Source organism: Lissotriton helveticus, chromosome 4_1 (genome assembly GCF_964261635.1).
Source record: "Lissotriton helveticus chromosome 4_1, aLisHel1.1, whole genome shotgun sequence".
Lineage (NCBI taxonomy): Eukaryota > Metazoa > Chordata > Amphibia > Caudata > Salamandridae > Lissotriton > Lissotriton helveticus.
Window position 1 is genome coordinate 1,184,567,970 of NC_136063.1, and position 24,231 is coordinate 1,184,592,200.

The following is a 24,231-nucleotide window of genomic DNA, read 5'->3' on the forward strand; positions in this document are numbered from 1 at the left end:
CTAACATTTCTTAAAATCAATAAATATAGAGCCTAGAGTTAAACTACAATGACAAGCATACATTGTTATAAAATGCAGAAAAATAGAGCTCTTATGTTTCCTACAGTTGAAAGTGAATAGATCCTAGTGCATAGAGTTATATTCCTAGTCTAAGCAGACATCTGTATAAAGTGCAAAAACTGGATAAAAATAAATAACAATAAACAATGTTCTTTTGTAGATTCAGTTAATGTACAATTATGCTGTCTCAAATGAAATTCCTACTGAGTTTGCTTAAAAAGGGTATTACAGGGAAGTGGGTAAAAAAAGAAAGTTTATAATAATGCTTTCGGGATTCCTAGTTGAACATCGTTGCCTCGGTCTGAGGATTTTAAGGCCTTATATGATCCAAAGCTACACTGAACAATACTAGGCCACAGAGTTTTGATTTATAATTGAGTCGGCGAGGGACTTTAACGAAACAGCGGGACTTTAATAGCCGTATAGCCTTGCTACGAAGGGCTATAAGGCTATTAGAACATTCTGCCATTAGAGGGCAGAATGTTCTAAGAAATTAAACAAAGGGTTCTTGAAGCTCGAGGGGATATAAATCCCCTCGAACTTCGAGAAGCCTTTGTAGAACATTGGAATGTTGCTCTGCGGGCCTTTACCGGCCCGTAGAAGCAGGGAGCACTCCATTGTCTGCAATGGAGCTCCCAACATTCCAATGTTCTAATTATCCATTCTTGATAACTTTGAACGCTAGAGGTTCGCCACCTTTGCAAATTCAGAGAGCGAGCAACAGTAAAGACTATTGCCAAGAACCACTGTTCTGTTTTAGATACATTCTGAGATTGCCCATTATGTAAAATACCATAGAGTAGCAAACCTGGATCTAGATCATTTGGTACCCTGATAAACACATTTTAACATGGACGCTAGCTTAGACCAGAAGGCCCTTAATCCAGGACAACAATACAATATATGAAGCCAGCCCCCTCACCGTGATGCTTACAGCATAAACAGCAATTGTCAAGAGCCGGGGACATTGTTTTTACTGCTTCTGTTGTGGAGTAGGCCATTCAGTGAGAAATAAAAGACAGCCTTTAAAATGTGCCACTTTCAATGATTTATGGCCTAGAAGTGTTATTGTCTCCCAATCCCTCACTGAGAAATCACATTGAGTTGTTAACTGTGTTTTATCCAACAAGTTCTTAATACTGTTTGGATATACCATGAATGTATATATTAGCTGGTACCAATTCCCTATTCTGGCCACCCTTAACCTGAACAGGGCTTGAAATATAGTATGGCTGCCCTGACTAATATCAAAATTATACGCTTTAAGGATTGATAATATCTGGTGATAGCAAGGAAAAATACATGAACCTGATTCACTACACTTGACAGAGAATTGGAGCCAAGTAATCCGTCTACCCTGAAGAAATAAGTGGCCCACCTCTCTAAACCTGGCTTACTCCCAAAGAGAAACTGTGACCATAGGAATTGCCAAGCCCAAATAGCCTAACTCACAGAGTGTGAGAAATACCCACCCTGAGGAAATTTTACAACGGCGATATAGACTCAAAAGCCTAGCACTAATATCTGCTAGTACCTTATGTCCAGTTTTCTATGGAAATTTGGGAACCTAAATAAAAACTGGTAAATGAGTGCCAGCATCCTGCATCATTCTATCCATGAAAACGGAGTCAATTATCCCACTATCTTCCAAAGCTCTAGCTGGAGGTGGAGGGCAGAATATTTAACCTTAGGGACTTTATTATTCCAAATAAAATGCCTTAAAAGAACATCTAAATCTGTAAAATAACTGTTCTTAACTTTTGAGCGGACATTCGAAAAAAGAAATAATAAGAGCGGAAGAATGGACGTCTTAATAAGGGCTACACTATCAACTAAAGTCAGGGGTGGTAGAGTCCATCGTTCACTCTGCCCATTTATCTTGTAAAACATTGGGAGACAATTTAGCTGGAAGAGGTTTGAATAATCTTGAGTAACATATACCCCAAATAATGAAATTGGTGTCTGATGTCTTGTCTAAGAGTGGAAAAGTGCTGGAAGGACTTTAGGAGGAGAGTTAAAAAGCAGGACTTCTGCTTTTATTGGGTTGATCTTATAGCCCCCGATATTTTTAAGCTGCTCAAATTCATCTAGTGCCTGCTGAATATTTTCCCTTTCTGGTTTCAATTACAAGATAGTATCATCTGTAAACAGGTTTAAGTTGGTCATACATGAGAGAGGTGCCTCTATACCCTGAGAAACCCAAATCCTAATTGTTAAAGACTGTGAGAAGTTGGCCTGGCATATGCTGTCCACTATTCTAGTGGGCACCTTACACCAGTCCAAACGACCCTTATTGATGGTAGGTTAAAGACAACCATAATAGAAAGCTATCCTAGTGGTAGCAGTGGAGAGCAGACGTCAGGCTAAGTCTAGGAGGAATGTAAAGCAGCTTGTTTTACCAGTCTATAATCACGTGAATGACCAACTTAAAGGAGAACCACACCAGGTATATATATAAAATATGTGTATTTATTTCTAAACACATCCCGCTAGTCCCTTTATGAGGCTAGAGGCAAAAGTACATTCAGTAAACGTATTTACACAGTAAATTAGCACAATATACGTTGAGCCCTACGGGCGTACCAAACCATATATTTAGAAAGTGGTATAAGAACCATGACTGACATATAGAGACAGAGGCCTAGAGCCTGTAGAACCGCTGGGGCCACCAGGAACCACCCAAGGTTGTGACACAGGGGACACATGCAGTGTCTAAACACAGCGGCGAATCACCATTACCTTCTATGGGGAAAGTCGCGGTTGGAATTTTAAAGATAAAGGACACTTAGAAGAGGACTTGGAGCAAACCCCTTTAGAACTAGGAGGTTCTAGAGTCAACACCCACGGGATCACCAGAGTATTCGACTTACCTCACCCATGGAAGCCAGGAGCATAGTGGTCTTTTGGTGTCGGGTTTTGTTGTCGTTTTCAATAGCGATCTGCTGCAAAGTGCTGCTGGTGTCCAAGTGGAAAGTGTCTGGTGTGATCCAAGCCTGGATCAAAGAAGTGAGGACCCAAAAGCAGAGGGGACAGAATCTGGGTCACTTGCCAGTGACCAGGAAGACGATAGGCGGATGCCCACCGATGTCGGGTGCTTTCAGGTGAGGAAGGTGAAGTATGACTCTTCGGCCACAAGGACCAGGAGGCGTCGACAACAAACAGGTTCTGGATTCTATCTGTCCCACAAAGGATGTTGAGTGCTGCAGTGTCGGTTTCTGGATTGGACCCAACAAGCCTTGGCAACAGCAACCCTCGCAGAAAGCAGAGATAGACTTTGATGCAGACGAGCAAGGTCTGAGGGACTCACCGCTTGGTAGGGAGTCAGGGCACATCTGGAGCAATAAAGAAAGTTGAAGGAGAAGTATAATTACCTTCGTCGGAACCCACCAGTCAATGACTAGGGATCGCAAAGGGGCCTCAAGCAAAAATGCAAGAAGCAGGCTCACGGAACACTCGTGGATGGTAGGCCCGCAATCTTCGGTGCAGATGGTGCTCAGAGATTGGGCTAAAAGTAACCCAATGCACAACTTTGGGAAAGCTCGGGAAGTTGATGCACTAGCAAATGTGCACGGTGACCACGGGTTCCGGTTCTACATCACTCGTGTGGGCTGCAGGTATCAACTTTGCTGGGGACTCGTGTCGGCCTCTGAGAAGTCTGGAAATCTTCTTCCTGTGATGCAGATACTTCAGAGTACGTCAGGAGCTTTAGAAATGCAGACCGGCAAGATGCTTTGTTGGTGCCTGTTTGAGCAGGGGAGTCACCCCTTCACCCCAAGGGAGATTCTTCTGTCCTCTAGTCTGTTGCCAGGAGTCCCTTACATTATACTAAGAAAAGGGGTTGGACATACTCCGGGGACCCACCTTTGGGAGGGTCTGGAAAGAGGGGTGGCTACACCCATTTCCTTTATCCAGTTTCGGCCAGAGCAGGGGCTGGTAGCCCCTGCAACTGATTTGAACTAGGCTATGCACAGGGACACCAAATGTGCCCCCAGTACTGTCGTCAAAGCACTCTCAGAGTCCACCCACCCAGCCCCAATACACAAAAGCCTGTCTGGGAGGTGGTTACACCTCCCTGTGACAGAAAACCTATTGTTCAGGCCTCCCCTGCCAGAGTTTCATCCAGCATCAGGAGGTCAGACCCATGTCCGTGGCTGCAGCATCCATTTTGTGATGCCAGGTCTCTTTTAAACTATTACCGGTTCGACTAGTGTGTACGTGTCTCTCCCTCTAGAAGGGTGGAATTTAACTCCCACCTCCAGGACTGGCGGGGGGGCGGTAGGATTCCAAAGTTTTCTGACAACAAACACAACATGTTTCCACGCAGTCATTCTAAAGTTAGCATTTACTGCGAGGTTATAATGCACTTAAGAGTATATGGTCTGGTTTCATCACAGAACAGCCTCAGAGAATAGGCTCTGAAAGGTGCAGAGTGGCCCAGCTCATGCAAGGGCACCCTCTCACACAAAACCAAGCACTCTGCCTTCAGAACAGATAAGGCCTACCATAGGAGGGACTGATAGGCTTATATGTGTCAGTAAGTAAAGATGGATATAGGTAACCTATCTAAGTAAGGGGTGCATGCACCACCTTACCCAGGCTGCAGAAACAGTCCTGTGGTGTCATTTTGGAAGGCTTCCCAGGGGGGGCATATTACATGCTTCAGTCCCTGGTAGGCCACTGGGGTACCTATGCCCTTAGTACCTGGTGTACTATATACTAGGGACTCACAAGGGTACCCCAGTAACCAAACTGGAGTGTACCTAAAGTACATGTAATCATTTTAGAGAGGAAGCAGCTAGGCTGGGGTCCTGGATAGCAGGGCCCCAGCCAGACTAAAGTCGAAAAACAGTGAAACACCAGCAAAAAGTGGGGGTAACCATAGTAAGCAGATTCTACTCTCCTACAAAGACTCTATAAAGAATGTAAATGAAATTTGGCGACAGGGGACACCCTTGTTGGGTCCTCCTCTTTATTGCAGCCATGCCAGTTAGGTGAGAGTTGACAGGAATTTGAGCTTTGGCTCCATGATAGACATTTGATAACATATTGACAAAGCCTGAAGGTAAGCCAAAACTTTGATGGCCTAAAATAGATCCTCACAGTTAACCAGATCAAGTGCTTTATCTGCGTCAATCATAAAAACCACAGCCTTTGTCTAGTTAACTGAGAAGAAATCAATTGCCTGGAACAAGAAACTCGTATTGGCATCCATCAGCCACCCAGCGACAAAGCCTGTTTGGTCCCGAAGGATTACAGCCTGGGCCAGTGGACTAATACGAATGGCCCAGACCTTCATGAAAAACTTATAGTCAGTGTTAAGGAGACTAATGGCCCTACAAGGGTTGACATCCAGGGCCGGACTGGCCATTCCGGGCACCGGGCAATCCCCCGGTAGGCTGGATGGTTTGGGGGCCGGTTTCTTGACAAGGGGCCGGTTTTGTTTTGGGTCTGTTACTGTGACGTGAGTCAGAGGACACACAGAGCAGCGGAGGTTCAGACAGACTAAGACCACTACTCCATGTCACATCACAACTGCAGTGGGGTCCTGGTTGCACTGTTCGTGGGTGTGAGCCGGTGCAGCCAGGCAGGCAGGGTGAATAAATTATAATCAGGAGGATGTGCGGCAGCGCGCGGATGTCTCCGCCACCACGTCTGCGCACCACTCTTCAGTTCACCCTTAGGGTTGGGAAGGTGGGTCATGCCGCATGCGCATTGGGGCTCGCGCAGTTAAAAGTGCGTGTGACTGCTGCCCAGAGACGACCAGGCGCGGTGCGTCCATTGGGGCGTAGGGGCGAAGCCCCACTAAGCCCCATGGACCCACCACGTCCTCACTAGAAGCCAAACACAATTATTTTTAAAAATCGCGCTATCTGCCGGCCGGGAAACCGGGAGACACCCGACCTTCCCGGAGTGCGCAAGGGGGGGGGGGGGGGGGGGGGGATCGGGCTGCTGCAGCTGCGCAAGTGTATTTTTGGGCACAAACATGCCCGCGCATGCGCAGATCGTTTTCTTGTGAATTCCCCCTTAGAGAGAGGACCAGGGGGCGGGCCGCAGCCCCCGGGGTTACACAGGGCGACTGGGCGAGGAGTCATGGTGCCCCCCCAGCCAATCCTGGCGCAGGATTGGCTGGTCACTACATAGCCCGGTTACATAACCCCTGACGGATAGCACGGCCGACTTTGGTGCTGGGAAACCAGGTTCGAGCCTCTTATCGAACCATAAAAATGTATACATGACTTACTTTGGTGTTAAATAAATAGATATTTTAAAAAACAAATAAAAATGATGTTCCAACTAAGGTGTGAAATTGGTGTCGAATAAATACATGTTTTTAAAAACAATTAATATTAATCATGTATCATTGGTGCTGGAGTACAAGGTTCGAGACTGGTATTAAACACTGACAAGCTGTGTGCAAGTTATATGGTCATAAAAATACATGAATGATGGATGCAGGATGGGTGGATGCAGGATGAATGATGGGTGGATGAATGGATGGGTGGATGCATGAATGAATGATGGATGCAGGATGGATGCAGGGTGGATGGATGGGTGCATGAATGAATGATGGATGCAGGATGGGTGGATGGATGGATGATGGATGAATGATGGGTGGATGAATGGATGGGTGGATGCATGAATGAATGATGGATGCAGGATGGGTGGATGAATGAATGATGGATGCAGGATGGATGCAGGGTGGATGGATGGGTGCATGAATGCATGATGGATGGATGGATGGATGGATGCGTGGATGCAGGAATGGATGCAGGATGGATGATGGATGGGTGGGTGGATGGATGGATGCATGAATGAATGAATGATGGGTGGATGGATGGGTGGATGAATGAATGATGGATGCAGGATGGATGGGTGGATGGATGGATGGGTGCATGAATGAATGATGGATGCAGGATGGATGGATGGGTGCATGAATGAATGATGGGTGCATGAATAAATGATGGATGCAGGATGGGTGGGTGGATGGGTGGACACATGAATGGATGCAGGATGAATGATGGGTGGATGAATGGATGGGTGGATGCATGAATGAATGATGGATGCAGGATGAGTGGATGAATGAATGATGGATGCAGGATGGATGCAGGGTGGATGGATGGGTGCATGAATGAATGGATGCAGGAATGGATGCAGGAATGGATGATGGATGGGTGGATGGATGGATGGGTGGGTGGATGGATGGATGCATGAATGAATGATGGATGGGTGGATGGGTGGATGAATGAATGATGGATGCAGGATGGATGGGTGGATGGGTGCATGAATGAATGATGGATGCAGGATGGGTGGATGGATGGGTGGACACATGAATGGATGCAGGAATGGATGCAGGATGGATGATGGATGGGTGGATGGATGGATGCATGAATGAATGATGGATGGATGCAGGATGGATGGGTGGGTGGACGGGTGGATGCATGAATGAATGATGGATGCAGGATGGATGGATGGGTGAATGCATGAATGAATGATGGATGCTGGATGGATGGGTGGATGCATGAATGAATGATGGATGCAGAATTGGTGGATGGATGGGTGGTTGGGTGGATGGATGGATGGATGGGTGGATGCATGAATGATGTATGGTTGGATGCAAGGTGGTTCGGGCTCGCTCGCTCGCTGCGGTGCAATATGCAAATTAGTTTACGCCCACCACTTTCAAATGTCACCAGCCGCCCCTGGAGACGACACAGGGGCATTGTTGCGGCCAGGCCTGGTTGCGGCCATAATTTAAACATTTATACGCCCCCGGCACCCTGAGTGTCTGCCGCCCGCTGCGAGGTGAGTCAGGGCACTGTTGGGCACTGGGCTGGCAGTGGGTGGGCATCGCGAGCAATTAACAAAAGGTATAGGTCTGTGCTGGTCTAATCTGCGCAGGCAGGGGATTCATTGGGGATTTGTTTGACGATAGACAGGGGCATCACATAATTTTAATTATTTGTAGCCCCGGCCCTGCTGAGTGTCTGCCGCCTGCAGGAGGTGAGGCAGGGCAGTGGGCACAGGCAGCGGGCGGGGCGCCGCGACCGGGCCGGGAATAAAGCAATTAATAAAAGTTATAGGCCCGGGCCCGGCCCTGTTCTAATCTGCGAAGTCAGGGCAGCAGGCCTGGATTAGGGATTTGATTGTGAGCAGATGAGTGAGGTCAGGTCCCAGCCGGCCCTGTTGCACACAGTCACGGGCCGTGGCTGGCTGGCTGCAGGCAATAAATTAGAAATTTTAATTATGATGATTGTCACCGTCAACCCCATGACAATCATCACAGGGCAACGTTCTCAGCAGGGTTTTGGAGGGAATCAATATGGTCAGGACTTGATGGGTGAACAAAATGTATTGTGGCCCACACAGCAGAATCCGTTCCATCTCGAGGTTCTCTACCTTTCAAACTGCAAATGCATGGTGCGGGCGCCGTGATTAAAGTAGCCATAGAATGAAAAAGGTAAATGCAGGCTGCTTCGACACATGTTTTCCTACCTATGTAACTGGTCTACCGTCTGGTACTTGCTACTGTGGTGGCCCTGTCCCTGACCCATTTGTTATTTGGTTGTGTCATCTTCCCATTATGTGTGTGTTTGTGTGCGTGTGTTTTTTAGGCATGCCAAATTTCAACAATATTGATAACGTGACGTGAGCTGAACGAGGTCATCGGTGCTTGCAAAATGTTTGAACAACATTAAATCCCTCAAAATGAGTGACACATAATATTTCTCACTATTTCCAGGCCTCACATGTTACGTTACTGGGATACCAGTATTTTGATTTCGAGATTCATTCTGAGAGTGAGATGTCCATCGCACACTGTCAGTGTACCAAGTAGAAGTGGTTAAGCCAATTAAAGATGCTACACAATTATTGTACTGAGTACTTGCCAGCATTGTATTTATACTGCTGAAATATTCTTTTTAGTTTGGTTGCTGTTTGAAAATATGGGAAGAGCATCTCTGAAGTGCCTTGCATTCTTTCTGTGTCTACCAAGCTCCTTCCCAGAGCAGCCTTTGCTTTAAAAACAGACATCCCCGATCCTTCACGGATGGAATGTGACAACCAAGATTCGATGAAATCTCTATGTGTACTGTTTACACATTGCCTCAGGTTCGAGCACTTTTTATTCTTTTTTAGAATAAAATTGACATGATGTTGCTTTCCCTTATCCTAGGACACACGAAAGAAGGGGAGGATTCGGCTGAGAAAAACGTGCTTAAGTGTATATTGTAGGCACACTCCTGACATCTTGACAAGAGGATGTCGTCCTGTTATTGGTTTAAAAATGGAGGTGTGCATATTACCGCAAGGCCCGGCTTCAAAGCAATGCAATGAAGTGTTTGGCCGAATATTATCCTCACAAATTGTATAAATAAAATGAGATGCTTGAGAACAAAGCTGCATTGCAGCGATTTACATAGCGGATCTTTTCAAACAGCTATCTCTTCCACGCAACATTTGCTACCAGTATCAATGTCCCTACGAATTAGTTTGGAAGGCAGAATTTGAAAATTGAAATACAATAAATCAAACAAGTGTGCGTTCCCTAGTTTGAAACACTTAGGCTAGAGACTGCACATCAAGGAGAGGCTGCTAGCGGCCCTGCCCTCAGTTTCATCAGGGATTACTCTTTCCTCTTTTTTGAGGCTAGGACAGTGCTTTATAGCAACCAAACAAGATGTTTTGCCTGGCCTTTCTTTTTCTGGTCCGGGGAAGTGTCTATGATTCAATGGCATTATGCCGAGTACAATCAGACGGGGCTACAATTATAGCACATCCAGTACATTGCCTACCGTTGCATCACCATGGAAAATAAATTATTATTTTTACCTTTACATCATCTACTTACCCTAGCGAATATTGTATGCAAATATGTCTTTATTGGTCCACTTACGGTCATAAAAGAGAAGAGATAAAGCATTTCACAAAGACAAACTACAAATATCAAACGTCCATTAGTTAGATTTAAAAACGTTCTTAATGGTAAAATTGGCTTACACCGAATTGGAAAATGTTATTTACTTGTAAGTCCCTAGAAATTAACCCTGGGCGAAGCACTACGCTACGCTCGCGGAGTTTGCGAAGTTTTCGCAACTTCGCACTACGCGAGCTGCACGCAGCACAGTGCGAACATGCATAGTGCAGCGTAGCGTAGTGCAGCGGTCATTTTTTACTTATTCGTGGTCCTGAACGTCATGTTCGCGACCGCGAGCACACAAAATGACATCCCGGCGAGATTCTCAACGCAAGGAGGTCAGGTTTCTCATTGTGAGTGGTTGCGCATGCTCGCGACCGCTCTCAATAAGTAATAATCTACTCGAGCAGCAGGAAACTACAGCTCGCACTGTGCAAGATGCCGTTTTCAATGCTTGCACAGTGCCGGATGCTTGTCCGCACTGTGCAATCATTGAAAACGCATCTTGCACAGTGCGAACATGCTACTACGCAGCTCGCGTAGTGCTACGTGAAGTTCGCGTAGTGCGAAGTGCACTTCGCGTAGCTTCGCGTAGCGCTACTTCGCGAAGTACGCCCACCCTTACTAGAAATGTGGTTCTACATATACCCAGGGACTGCAAATTAAATGCTGCTATTGGGCCTGCAACACTTATTGTGCCACCCACTTAAGTAGCCTATTTAAACATGTGTCAAGGCCAGGGCCTGCCATTGCAGTCTGCCTGTGCAATTGTAAAACTGCCATTTTGACGTGGGCAAAAGGAACCTTTTGCCAGTCCTAAAAATATTACCTTTTATTACATATGGCACCAGGATGTCACCACTAGCGCAATCCCTGTCTATAAGGCAGGGTGCAGTATGTAAAGTGCAATGTATTTAAATGGTTTGACATATTCTTTTAAGTTTTATATGTCCCGTCAATTGCTACCCTTGTTCTTTGTGTGATTCTTGAATTTTTCACAATTCCTTGACTTTAGTGATGTACAGGCAATATTGATGGCAGCACCCACATTCTGAAAAGTGTTCCAATGCCACTTGCTTGGGTGCCTTTGTGTGACTTTGTCATGCTTTCTAGCCAGGGTGCCATGTGAGACATTTCCATGCTTTCTGGCTGCCTGGGTGCTTTTGTGTGACATTTCCATGCTTTCTGGCCTGGTGTGACCAGGCCTGGGTGTGATGTTTCCATAGTTTCTGTCCTCTGTGCCCTAGGTGCTAGTTATCGGATGCTTATGTGTGACATTTCCACAGTTTCTGCCCTCAGTGCCTAGGTGCTTATGTGTGACATTTCCACAGTTTCTGGTCTCAGTGGCATGTGTGCTCATGTGTGGCATCACATGCCAGTGCACAATGTGTGACAAAGTGAGTGACAATTTATTGAAAAAACATAAAAGAATATCAGAATGTTGTTTTTATGCTATAAAGTTAAGACGTTGAAACAGCCATAAAAAAAGCCTACAATGCATAGCACTTTTTGTTGAAAAGACAAGAGTGGCCCGAAGGGTGTTGTAATACTCACTGTACAACCCCTTAAAGAGTCCTAGGCAGCAATGTATGCAATTTCACTCTCTTTTACACCTACCCAGGGAGTAATATGTAGGTTGTGATTTCACTCTGTACTGTGCTATCTCTGAGCATGTCTTAGGGAGTGGTCTCTTGACTCTCTTATTCAGTTGTGATCTTATTCTGTTTCACACTATGCTTCAGTTTGACTCTGTTCAATGAAGCATTTTCTCCTTCTGTTTCGATATTAGCTTCTATGGCGTTTATCTGAGTCTGTCCTGGGAAAAACTCTCTTGAAGAGTTATACATAATGAAAAATGTGTTGAAAAATGCTTTGTTTTGGCCTTTCTGGCTCCAAAATTTTCTTGGGTGGAGAACCCCCCACACTCCCCCTAATAGTGGTTGCTCACTGCGCTTGCTTGCTACACACCATGGGGGGCTGGTCTCACCTTTACTTTGTTCTCTCGGATTTACTACTCGTGTCTATTTTTGGTGCTCTCTGAAAGAAAGTCTATGGGTACATATGACTGGGTGGGTAACCTGATGCTCTTTAAGGTCATCATCTACTATTTATTGTGCTTTGAAAGTTGATACAATTGAATATCTAATGAAAAATGTGCTGTAAAATGCACCATTTTGGTCTGTGTTTTTCCAAAATTTTAACCTCCCCAAACCCTTCTAGTAGTAGTCGGGCTTGCTCACTGCGCTCGCCGCTACGCGCCAGATGGGGGCTGGTCTGGGAAAATTTGCCAGGGCTGCTTTCAGTTCCCAGTCTAGCCCTGTTGACATCCTCAGGGTTTTTGCCTTTTTTCAAGAAACTGACTATAGTTGATTCCCTAAAATGAGATGATAATCCTCCCCCATCCTTGATGTTGTCAAAAAGAGGAATAATTCCCCAGCAAAAGTTTCATAAAATTTGAGTGGAAAGATATTGTTGCCCGCAGCCTTGCTGCAAGGCATTGAGGCTAAGACACCTTTTAATTCCTTAGCTGTAATAGTTGACACAAGTTGATGAGCCTGGGTGTCCTACATAGTCAGCATTCTAAATGTCTGAAAATACTGCGTAATGTTTAGCTGTGAAATGGGATAGCTAGTTATGAATTCCTTGACTTAAAATGCTTGAAAAAAAACTTCCTTGTCTGCAGCCAAATCACCCATAGCGGGGTTCCTCAGTTTCCTTCTATACGCAGACTCTTTTCTTTATACCGGCAGACCTCTCGATCTGCTGACTCTTCATATACTTTCAGTTGATAAGCCCTAGAGCTAGTGATTTCTTTTCACATGAAAAAAATCCCCTACATTCTGTTTGGCCTTCACAAAGGCTAGAAGAATGTCTACTAAGTTGTGATGTCTGATCTAGAGAAGCTTGCAGGTGAGCAATCTTTTGATGATGTTCTCTAAGTTGGAATGCCTTACAGTCATAATCAGTCCCTTAGCAGTGGCTCTGAATGCCTCTCAAATATAAAACTCAGAAGCTGTAAGCTGGTTCAATTGAAAAAATATCTTGATGACCTCCCTCATGTCGCTAACCCATTGTTGGTCTGCTATTAACGAGCGGTCCAACTGCCACCTGGCCCTGTCTTTCCACAAGACATTGAACTCAATATTAACAGAAAGAAGGGAATGATCGGAAAAAGAATTGGCCCAGATACCCAAACCATCCCTTGTTATTGGAAGGGTGAGTATAAAAAAATCTATGCGGGAAGCAGTACTGTACCGTTTTGAAAAACAAGTGAATTGTTTAATTGAAGGGTGATCAACCCTCCATGGATCGATTAAATGGAGAACCTTTTTCAAGGTGGATTGCTTTTATTGTTCGAGGTTTTAATGGTTTCATTGTTTTATTGGAGGTGTCATAAATGACCTCCTGCTTAAAACTAAAATATCCAGCTGACTGCCTCCATTGCTGTGGCTGAGTTCAGGTAAATCGGTTGACGGGGTGTAGTAATTCACTAAGTTAATAGGAAAACCATTAACCAAAGCCTTGACCTATAGCCATCGTCCCTACAAGTCCCTTCTTATATTGCTTAGGGCCCAGTCAAGGGCTCTACACAGATATATTGCAACCCCTCTTGCCCAGCTGAGGCAAACAACACAAGTGAGTTTTGCCTTGGTATAAAAAACTTTGGATGGTTATCTTTCAGGTGATTTTTTTGCAAAAAGATAACATTTCGGTTGAAAGGCGTGAGCAATCTCTCAAGTACCCCACGCGTCTGTCTATTGACCATTCCTTCAACATTGCGGGATAGAATTCAAATTGTGTATCCCATTATTACCAATTTTTAATATTACCAAATGCTGTAGCAATGTATAGAAAATATCTGATCACTTTTTAGATAGATGAAATGAATGAAGATTTTAACCCCCTCTTCTTTATTCAATCAGAATGTGCAAGTGGAGAATCTGCTTATTTATTGATATACGCACCTAACCCTATCCCAAACACCCCACCTGTGACCCATCAGTGACCTCAAGGGTAGCCATAAAGAAAAAAACACTCCCCATGGGAGGGGAAGAGCCCACAATACCCCTCCCAGTGTATACCTATATATGATTGGTGCCATGACAATGCACCCTTGCATCCACTCCCGACCACCCACCCCCATCCTCAGTCTTGACAAAGAAGAAATCTGTTGCAGGTGCTCATGAGCCTCAGAAACATTAGAAAACAGACAGAATTGTACCTGTGCCTGTACCCCTTGCGCTTTGTATAGGAGGAACATTAAAAAAAATTCCTTTTGGCTTTTGGGAGCAGCAGCTGACAAATTGGAAAAAGTTCGACACAGGGGCACTACCGGTGTTGAAAACAGTCTCTGCTGTATTGCCTTTGATAGTACCAGCTCTTTAACTCAATAACCCCCTAAATGGACAAGAAATGTATTTGGGAATATTGAGGTAGCAGATTGTTGCCATGGGACTCGATGAGCCCTCGTTAAAATTTGATCTTCAAAGAAACCCGGCAAGACACGAGGCTTAATAAATTAATCAACTCACAAAAACATTTGGTGGTCCTCACAGCCCTCAGGAACTCCTACAATGTGGAAGTTACAGCAGCACTTCCGGGTTGGTGGAGGCACCTGATGCCTTGGAGTAGGTCCGCATAATTATAGCAGTGAGTGCGTGAACACACCGAGCGACCCCAAACGGGTGGCAATCTTATTGCTTCTGGGGTTCCCAAAATAAAAGAGAGAAATTGCCATCTCAGCTTGAAACCTGGTGGCCTGATGCATACTCCAGTTACTAGCAGTTCCCTCTGGTCATGGCCTGGCACTTGGTACAATCCTGAGTCTTTCAAGCAGTCATAGCAGTCCAGTCTGCAACACCTTTTGCTCCTCCTCTCCAAGGTTACTGAATATGGGGCGGCTGTCCAGCGGTAATACAAACAAAGGGCTTGTACACTCCCTGCGGCCATCGCACTGTAGTCTCTAATAGATTGAATTCAGGGGTTGAAGGAATTAAGACACCTGGCTCCAAAAATGTGCCTTATGGCCTGAGAATGCAGCTCTTCAAATCCATTTTTATTGGTGGAGGAGACTAAAAAGGCAAATGACGAGTCTAGAGTACAGAGTTCTATTCCGTGAGAAGGATTTTTTGTCTTGAACAGTCAAACAAACATAATTTGCCTTCCATAATCCTTTGAACTGTTGACCTCCCTAGACGGCAATTCATCCCATGGTCTTGGAGCTGAGCTGCGGGTCGAGAAGCAGCTTGAGCAAGGTAAAGTTTGTCTTGGAGACCGCAGCACACCCCATGAAGCCGATCACTCCGCCGCTGGATTTTTTTCCCGGTGGAGACCTGGTTCATCCTGACTAGAAACCAGGGCACGGCATCAGATGAGGGAAGGGGGAGGAGTAGTGACGCTCTGCAGTGGAACATGTGAAATCGACCTGTCGGCCCTCAGTGGTGCCAAAGCGTGCACTCAGAGAAGACCCTGACTGTCTGTCCCTTCATATCTGGTGAATAATTAGTCCATCTCACGATGGCCTGTTTTCCCCAGCACCCACCCCTATAGTGCTGCATATGCAAAATGTGTTCCTTAGTTTGCAAGAGGCACTGTCCATATTCAAGTGAGCAAATGCTCCCTTGGGATAGTGTGGGTGGAAAATGTGCACCACACAGTCCATATTACAGAGATGGCAGCATATGTGCCTGCTAACTTTTCTATAATACCAAAGTGCAATGGGTTGCAAAAAAAAATGTCATAATAACCCATTGAAACATGGAACAATTTCTGAAATACAGCAAGAGATACATAAGAACCCCATCTTAATGGGCGTGGCTTGCGCGCCGCTTCTACATGGTGGGTCGCGCTTGAGCTCCGTAGCGAGTTCGGCCCTTTGAGAGCTTTTCTCCGCTTCTGGCTGCCCTTCTTCGCGGAAAAGGCACACCTCTCCAGCGGAGCATGTGGGGAGTTGCATGAGACTATTTTCCTGTGATTTGGCTCACCGGACATATGAATTCCACCGCACTTTTCAACTGCGCTCGCATTCCTGACGAGCGGCCGCCATTTTCTCACTGTTGACGTTCCTGTCATTTTCCCTCAGAGGCGCCGCTATGGATACACTTTTGCAGCGTCGCCTGGCTTCCTAGGGTGCTCCTGTCATGAGGCTTCTTTCTGGTAACATTTGTATCTTCTTTTCCGTATTTCATTGCTGCTTGGCTGGTTTTTTTTAAGCTGCTGATGCACTGTCTTTTTTTCTCAGTGCACTTCTGCCATATAAAGAGTTGATATTTTTTCCTGCTGTTTTATTATTGTATTTCCCTGCTTTGTGCATTCCTCTGCTGCGACCATATCCTGGCACACACTACCGTGGACGTCCACTTAGTATTCTCTGTGTCATTCTGCGCACTTCCTGTGTACCTTTTTTTCTCAAGTGGTATTCTTGCAGTATTTCACCTCACAACTGCAATTATGAATCGGTCTATGACCACCAAAGACTTAAAAGATGTGGGCTCGTCGCTGAAAAGACTCAAATCACTCTCTCCGTCGCCCGAGTCTCCTCAGGCAGACACTGCTTCCACGCTGGATACCATTTTGGCGCGCCTTAACGAGGTACATGATATTGCGCAGTCAACTAAAACTAACACAGACTTGTTACAAGTGGAGGTCTCTGCTATCAGGAATGACTTTAAAGCCCTTTCTCTTCGTGTGTCAGCCACAGAAACACGAATTAGTTCTGCCGAGGATGGTATGCACAAGCAGTCCAGATCTCTCACCCACTTGGAGCGCTCTATGGCGGCATTGCGCAGAGATCTTACTGAACAGGAGGACCGGAATCGTAGATCTAATCTGCGCATTTTTGGTGTTCCGGAGGATTCGGAGAAGGCTGCTTCTTCTATGATAGAGTTCTTATCTCAGTGGATCCCGGACACTTTACAAATCTCCTTTCACAGAGAGTTTGAGATTGAAAGAGCACACCGTGTTCCAACGTTTCGACCTAAGGCAGCTACCCAGCCAAGAGCAATTATTTTTAAGCCTCTCCGCCATCAGCACACGGAGCTGATTCTCTCTCATATGAGGAAAGTCAAACAAGTCAGCTGGGAAGGTCATCGTATCTCCATTTCACAAGACTTTGCCAGAGACACAGTTATACGACGGAAGGGCTTCCTAAATCTGCGGAAACGTCTGTCTGAAATGGGAATTCCTTTTTCTTTTGCTGGTCCTTCAAAATTTCGCATCACGTATAAAGGTCGCACTAGAATCTTCGATGAACCTGCGGACTTGGCTACATTCCTGGACAACCAGTTGGAGATAGAGATGGAAATCCAAAGAGCAACCTCGCAATCTCCTGGTTCTTCGGGAACATGAACTGTTTCTTGTTTGTTTTTGGTTGTTTCTGTCTGAAAGCCTGCTTCTGTTCTCTTTCTTGTTGACTTCTTTGATGGTCCCTCCTTCTTGCTTTCTTTGTGCTTACTCTGGTCTTCTTTTTCTTCAAGTTAATCTCGATTTTCTCTCTTCTTCGTATGTTTCTTTTTCGGTGGAATACTTTTTGGCTCTCAACTGTTTTCTGTCTATTTCTCTTTTTATGTGTGACCACTTTTTCTTTCTCCACTGGTTGTTTCTTCTGTACTCTACTCATATCCACATTCTCGCTTTGTTCGTTTCTTCACTGTCGCCATTTTCTTTGTTCGTTCTTCACTGTCGCCATGTCTCCATGTCTGCTCCCTTACATTCCTACTTTCTCCCTTCTATATTCTGACTTTTTTATTCTTTTCCTCTACAGTTCTGCCTTTCCTCATTTATTTTGTTATTTTTTACAATGAGTATATTATATGCCTTGCATTTATCTACTGTTTAGTTTGTACCTTCTATAATTACTGTGTTAGTACTTATTTTACTAATCTTATTCATTATACATTTATCTACTGCTATGCAATTGGTATTTTATGTTTGAAGTGGTTCTCTCAATATTAGGGTTGCTATTCATTTCTCTTATGCCTTTCTTTCTCTTCTCTCTCTCTGCTATTCATTTACGGTGCTGTTTGCCTTTTTCTTTTTTGACAGCTCCTTTCTCATGCATCTCTATTTTCTTACTTCTGTATTTACACTTCATAGTTCTGACATATGCTGTTAGAGGTTGTTCTTTAAATATGTGGTTTGCTTTACGATATATATTCTCTTCACTTCAATTTTATATACTATTCAGACTCTTTCTCACATGAGTTTTTATTGATACATACTCTATTATTGTACGTATTCTAGCTAGCTTGTTTGCTAGGGTTTTTTTTACCCTACACTGCAATGTAGCACTCTTTCCTTCTCAATTTTTTTTTTCTTTACATTGTGACAATGTTGATCAATAATACTTGTTCCTGGTTACCAGTTCTATTGTTCATGCTATCAGCTGTTATAATATAAAATTGGGCTACTGTTTTTACCCACTGTTGCTCCCTGTACGGGTCCCTCGCTCGCTTTTTCCACGTTCCCCCTTGCATGATGTTGGTCTTTTTTAGACCTTCCCTCCTACCTCTTTTCTTTCTCATTTCTATTCTCCTGTCATCTCTTTTCTCTCTTTTTTTCTCTTGGTTCTCCCACAGGCACGCTCTTCCTGTTTTTCTCTTGTTTTATGGTTGGTCCCTTGTTTGTAGGTCGTATTTTCTCTTTCTACTATCAGTATCGTCTTCTGCTTATCCATCTCTATCTCCATGCCAGGCTTGAATGTGTTATCCCTCAATGTTAAGGGTTTGAACCATCCGGTGAAGAGGTCGAAAATTTTGGATTATTGTAAGTCTCTTTCTGCAGATTTGGTTCTTTTTCAAGAGTCCAAGATCACTAATAGAGAAGCCTTGTTTCTGAAGAAAGATTGGGTTTCGGATGTTTCTTGCTCTGATGCCTCTGGCAAACGTAATGGGGTTGTTACTCTAATCTCGAGGACCTCTGGTTTATCGATAATTTCTTCTACTCACGATTCGGAGGGTCGGTGGCTGTTATCTAAATTGTCGGATGGTCAGCACGATCTATATGTTATGAATATCTATGCTCCAAACGCTGATGATCCCACTTTTTGGAAATCCATTACCACCACTCTGAATAACACCCCCCATGCTGGTAGTCTCATTGTTGGTGGCGACTTTAATTTGCCGATGGACCCTCTCTTAGATAGGAATTCTTCATTTCAGTTTCGTCCTCCAAAATCCCACAAACAAATGCTTAACATGTGTTCCATTTCGCACCTTCAGGATATCTGGCGTCTTCACAATCCCACTGGTAGTGACTTCTCTTTCTTCTCTTCCCCTCATTCTTCCTTCTCTCGTATTGATTATCTCCTCGTTCACTCTTCTCTTGTCTCCTCTTCTTCTGATCCGATTATACACCCTATTGTGATCTCTGATCATGCTGCGGTCAGCTTCACGCTCTCATCCTTTGTCCCTAAACCGCGTTCTCGTTCATGGAGATTAAATACTGAAGTGCTATATGACTCTTCCCAGGTTGCTGAATTTTCTACAGATATAGATACGTTTTTCCGTGAAAATGAAGGCTCTGTTTCTTCCCCCATAGTTTTATGGGACTCTTTTAAATGCACGTTTCGGGGTCAAGTTATCAAATGTATGTCCAAGCGTAACTCATCGATCAGACAGGAACTTACAGATTTATCTTCTGAAATTAAAACTCTTGAAGCCTCCTTCCGCCATTCTAGGGATCCGTCTTACTTACAACAATTGAAATGCCTAAAGTACAAATATAATACAATTGTTACTAAAAGGGCCCATATTGGGGTCCAAGCTCAAAAGTCCAAGAAGCTACTATTGAAGAATAGGGCTGGGAAACTTCTGGCGGCTACCTTAAAATTTCAAGACTGTTCTTTTAAGTCCTCGCAACTCTCTTCTATTACGGATCGCACCGGATCTAAAAAATTCCAAACAGAAGAAATCCTTGAAGTGTTTCGCGACTTCTATGATAAATTATATACTCCTTCTAACCAATCCTCTTTTGACCAATGTCAAGAGTTTTTAAAAACAATTCCGATTCAGTCAGTCTCTGAGGAGGATCGTTCTATTCTCAATGACCCTATCTCTTCTGAAGAAATAGTGACTGCGATTAAGGCCACCCGTTCTGGCAAAGCCCCTGGCCCTGATGGCTATCCAATATTATTTTATAAAACATTCCTTCCTTCACTTGTCCCTAGGTTACAATCGGTCTTTAATTCTTTTGTTAAGGATGGCTCTGTTTCTGGTTCGGCTGCTGAAGCCACCATTGTTGTGATCCCGAAAGAGGGGAAAGATCATTCAGATCCTAAAAACTTCCGTCCTATTTCCCTCCTAAATATGGAAGCAAAGATTTTTGCTAAAATCCTAGCTAAACGGTTAGAATCTTTTATTCCCCATCTGGTGCATCCTTCCCAAACTGGTTTTGTAAAAGGTCGTCTTGCAAGGGATAATATACGCACTTTTTGTCATATTATCGGTGCTGCCAAGCGATCGCCTCTCCCTGCTGCGGCCTTGGCCCTCGATGCGGAAAAGGCCTTCGACAAGGTCTCTTGGCCATTCCTTCGAGCTGTCTTATGTGCGCATAACCTCGGAGACTCTTTCATTAAAATGGTAATGTCCCTATATTCCCAACCTAAAGCTAACATTAGAGTTAATGGTGCTACGTCTTCGTTTTTTAATCTTCGTCAGGGCACGAGACAGGGATGTCCCTTGTCCCCTCTCTTATTTTTATTGTCTATTGATCCTCTTCTTCGACTGATTGACTTACACCCTGATATAAAAGGTTTTTCTTTTGGCTCTCATTGTCTTAAAACTGCCGCTTACGCGGACGACGTGCTAATTTTCTCGGATGATATCGCCTTGGCCATCCCTGCTATCTCTGACACCATCTCCTTGTTTTCTGCGGTCTCGGGATACACCCTAAATAAAGATAAGACGGAGATGTTCCCTTTAAATGCCTACTGTTTTCCTGCTCATATGGGTTTGGCTGGTTTTAAGTGGCAATCTCAACATCTCAAGTACCTGGGAATCTATTTCTGCTCTACTCTTCATGCCACTGTGGTTTATAATGAATCCCAGACTCTCCTCAAAGTGCGTACTCTCTTGGATACATGGTCTCCAAAACATATCTCATGGTGGGGTCGCTTACAAACTCTAAAAATGATGATCACGCCGATTATTAATTTTGTTTCCTCCATGCTCCCGATTAAATTGTCTGACTCCTTCTTTCGGGAACTTGATGCTCTAACATCTAAATTCCTTTGGAATGGCAAACGTGCTCGTATAGCATACAAATATTTGCGTCGACCCTGCGATATGGGAGGGTGCAATTTTCCTGATTGGGAGAAATATCAAACAGCTTTCTTGACATCTCAGGGTGCGTTGTGGTTCGCTACTCCAACACGTCATGTTCCCTCTTGGTTGCTCATAGAACAACATTTGGCTTCGCCTTTACCTACTGCCTCTTTTTATACTACATCGTCTTTGCATATCCTGTTTTCCCGTTCTATTATTCTTGATACAATTGCTGCGGTCAAGAAATTAGATAGGAGGGCGGCCATTCCACTGCATAAAACTAGATGGTCTTCTCTTTGGAGAAACCCCAAAATCAAACTTACTATTTCTCCCGCCCTCATGGATTATTGGGCAGCAAAGGGTATCTCTCTTGTTCAGCATCTGTATAGTGACTCTGGAGACCCCTTCCCGTTTTCTTCCTTAGCTCAAAAACACTCTTTGACAAATCTCGACTTTTATACCTTTCTTAAACTCAAGGTTGCCGTCTCTAAAGCCCGTCTTCACCCATCCTCCTCCACCATTTCGCTTTTCCACATCTGGATCAAATCTGGTCATGTTGCCTCTAAAATATATACATTTCTGTCCTCTACTTCGCTTCCTGATCAGACGGTTGCACAACAAAAATGGTCACGTCATTTTGACCATAACATCACGGACCATATCTCATCCGAAGCTTGGCAAGCCATTGGTAAATTAGCTCTCCGTAATAAAATAGCTCCCTCCCTTATGCAATTGAAGTTTTTCTCGATTAATCTCCTCCATTGGACGCCTGTACGTCTTCATTCGCTCAACCTTAAAGATGATGATCTCTGCTGGAGCTGTGGTCTGGAGGCCGGTGATTTTCCCCATATGTTTTATCACTGCTCCTTACTTAAACCTTTTTGGGAACTCATTCAGCAACATTTATCTCTTATTTTTAGCATTGACCTCCAGCTCTCCTTTCCCTTAGTCGTCTTAGGTCCCCTGGCTGCTCCGACCCCTCTCCCCTTGGATCCTTTGGAATTACAGTTACTAGATCTTCTCTTGACTGTAGCGGTTAAAATCATTCTTATGGAATGGAAATCCTTTTCGTCTGTCTCGTACCATACGTGGTGGGCGTGGATCTCCTTTTTACGAAGTGCCCACACCTCAGTTGATCTAGCACACCTTACGCCTTCCATTTCAAAAGGGGTTTGGACGGCTTTGGATGAATATATGACACTCTCCTCGAAAGGGTTAGTCCCTCAGTTCCCTGTTGATGTGTCTGTCTAGCTATTATCTGTTTTGTGTTCTAGATTGGGTTAGTCCTGTGGGAATCCTTCTCTTTCTTATTTCTGCTTTCCTGTCCTCTCTTCCCTTTCATCTTTTCTGCTATTATCTTCTTTACTTTTCTGCTTCTCTTTCTCTTTTTCTATGTCCTCCCTTGTCCCCATTCCCAAATCAGAAAGTGATATGGTTGGCCTTGGCTTGTGGAAGACCTATATGGGATCGATCCTCTATTTCTCATCGATTGTTTTTTTTTTTACTCTGATTTCCGGATAGTTTACTCACTTCCCAAGTGGAGCTCATGTATGTATTTCTTTCAGCTTTTGGCCGAATGTATCACTTATAATGTATTTGGATTTACTATGTGCATAATTTTCTTTCTCAATAAAATCTCCTTGAAATGAAAAAAAAGAACCCCATCTTAATAGAATTATAAAGGGCCTAATCCTATCGAAATAACAAAAGCACTCAAGTACTAAAGTCAGAACTGGATCAATGAGTTCTAACGTATAGAGGCTTATATGTTGAATCCCACATGGATAACCTAGCTCCCCGATGTTGTTCAACTTTTATGTGCATTCATTTCTGACCTCGCAGATTTCCATCAACTGCAGTTCCAGATACCTAGATCCATTGCACTCGTGGGGTAAGAAATAACTTTCGGGGCAAAACTGATCTTGTTTAAGGGCTCTAAAGATCAGGCCTTTAGGTTAGCCTCTGTCGGTTATGTTTTTTAGGCAGAGTGGCTGCTTCTCTGAAGGTGGGATTGAGTCATTTGCAGTTGATATGAACGCGTAGGAATTACTCATACAGGTAAACTGCCGCTAGCTCCCATGGGTGGGTACTGGAATATAACAGTATTGTGTTAAATATAGACAGTGCCTCTGATGAGTTGAAGGGCAGCCAGACAGAATTACTGAAAGAGCATTTTAATTAAGAAATCCTGGATCTCCATCAACCAAGCTGGTAACAGAGTGTGGACCATTTTGATTGGCTGACTGGCAAAGTGAATTATCCTGAATTTTTCCTGATGCAAACAAGCAATCTTACAGCTGTCTGCTGTGAGATCCTGGCCACGATATTTTACGTCGGCAGGTGTAGAAGTGCCTGCCAGTGAAGGCTGATTTCTCCTAGTATTCCCATCGCGCACATCTCAGGGAAAAAACAAACAATAAACATCTACCGAATTCACAAGGAAATAAAAATATCTTTTCAGCCAGTTGTATTGATTGTCATATTTGTTTACATTCATTTCTTTTGAATCTACTGGCGAGTCCCTGTTGAATCTACAGTTTCCTGTGGCCTCCGTTGCCGCTATTATCATTTGTCATTGATTTCTGTTATTTAATTTTAAGCATGTCTTTCCAATGACTTAAATGTTTCCTTTATTGGCCTGCACTTAATTGTCTTCTTTCACCTCCAGTTGCCTTTCGCTCCCATGGGACAAATATAGTTATATCTATTATACAGGCCCTAATGTTCCTGTGCTATGCTTTCATTCAGTTTCCATCACAATAAAATGCGCAGTCTGTTTTAATTTCAAGTGTTATCAATGGTCCTGCCTTGCTGCGAAAGTTCGTAGTAAAACAAATCGATAATGGAATTAATGTTCATCTGCAGTTTTGTAAACTGGTTTAATATTCAGTTCCAAGTGACAGCCTCTAAGATTAAGGGTAGGCAGTGTTTCCTAACCTATCATGTTTGCAATCAGACATGCCATGCTTTGCCTAATAACAGGGATGTGAAGAG